Source organism: Vicugna pacos, chromosome 9 (genome assembly GCF_048564905.1).
Source record: "Vicugna pacos chromosome 9, VicPac4, whole genome shotgun sequence".
NCBI classification, from domain to species: Eukaryota; Metazoa; Chordata; class Mammalia; order Artiodactyla; family Camelidae; genus Vicugna; species Vicugna pacos.
This window is the reverse complement of record NC_132995.1, coordinates 31,260,189-31,261,375: the sequence shown is the minus strand read 5'-3', so window position 1 is coordinate 31,261,375 and position 1,187 is coordinate 31,260,189.

Sequence of the window (1,187 nt, the reverse complement as noted above, 5' to 3'; positions counted from 1 at the left end):
GAGCCCTGAGAGTCCAGTAATAAGATTAGGAAGTTGCCTCCTGCTGAGGCCAGTGCTGGGGAGGCTGACTGACTGACAGCTGTAATTGATGAATAGCTGGTAGTGATGCCAGGGGCACGGCTTTGTGGGTCAGGTTGTGATCTCTTGCCAATGTCCACTTGACTATCACTGGGAAGGCAGGAGATGACCAATGAAGGATGGCTTTTAATAGTCTGTTGACAGAAGAGAAGTTAAGAAGTAGAGTTATATAAGACTGCTGGGCAGAGAATTGCAGCAATGGGAGAGGGAAGGAGAAAGGAGGGGGAGGAGGAGGAGAATAATTCTGAGTGTATTATTCAGGCTAGGCTAAGTTATGCTGTTATAACAAATGACCCCAAATCTCAATGGCTTAAAACAGCAATGGTTTATTTCTTGCTCACAGTGCATTTCCATTGAGAGTCAGCAGGGCTCTCTGCTCCACGTTGTCCTCAGTCTGGGACCCAGGCTGATAGAGCCTCCTCCATCTGGAACATCATTATGGGAAGGAAAGAGAAAGAGTGGTGAATGGTGCATGACTTTTCAGGAGCCCACCTGGAAGTGACACGTATCACTTCTACTCACATTTCATTGGCAAAAGAAGGCACGTGCCATGTCTCACTCAGAACCAGGAGAAGTACAAGAGTCCCGCATGCTCAGGAGGAGAAAAACTGGAACGTTTGTGAGTAGTCTTCATACCTACCTTTCAGAGGACCCAAGATTCTAGATCTGGAAAGGATCTATACTAATTGAGACTGTTTGGGTTGCAAATATAGAAGGTGAAGCTAAAACTACCTAAGCAAAAGGAAACTTATCGGCTCACAAAGCTGAAATTCAGTGATAGATCTGTCTTCAGGCAAAGCTTAATCCAAGGGCTCTACGTCTCTAAGATCTGGTCTCTTTCCATCTCTCAGCTCTGTTCTCTTCCATGTAGACTTTGTTCTCAGATGTCAGCATCCCAGGGTTCAAGTTCAATGGGAAAACAAAGTCTGTACTTCTCTTCAATTCTATGAAAAATCCTAGACTTCAATCTCACTGGACCACATTGGGTCCTGTGCACATTCTGGAACCAATCACAGAATCCAGGGGGGATGTGATGTTGGGCAGATGTTAATCATATATCTAACCCTAGAATTAAAATTGAATTAATTTCATCAAAAGCATCTAGACCC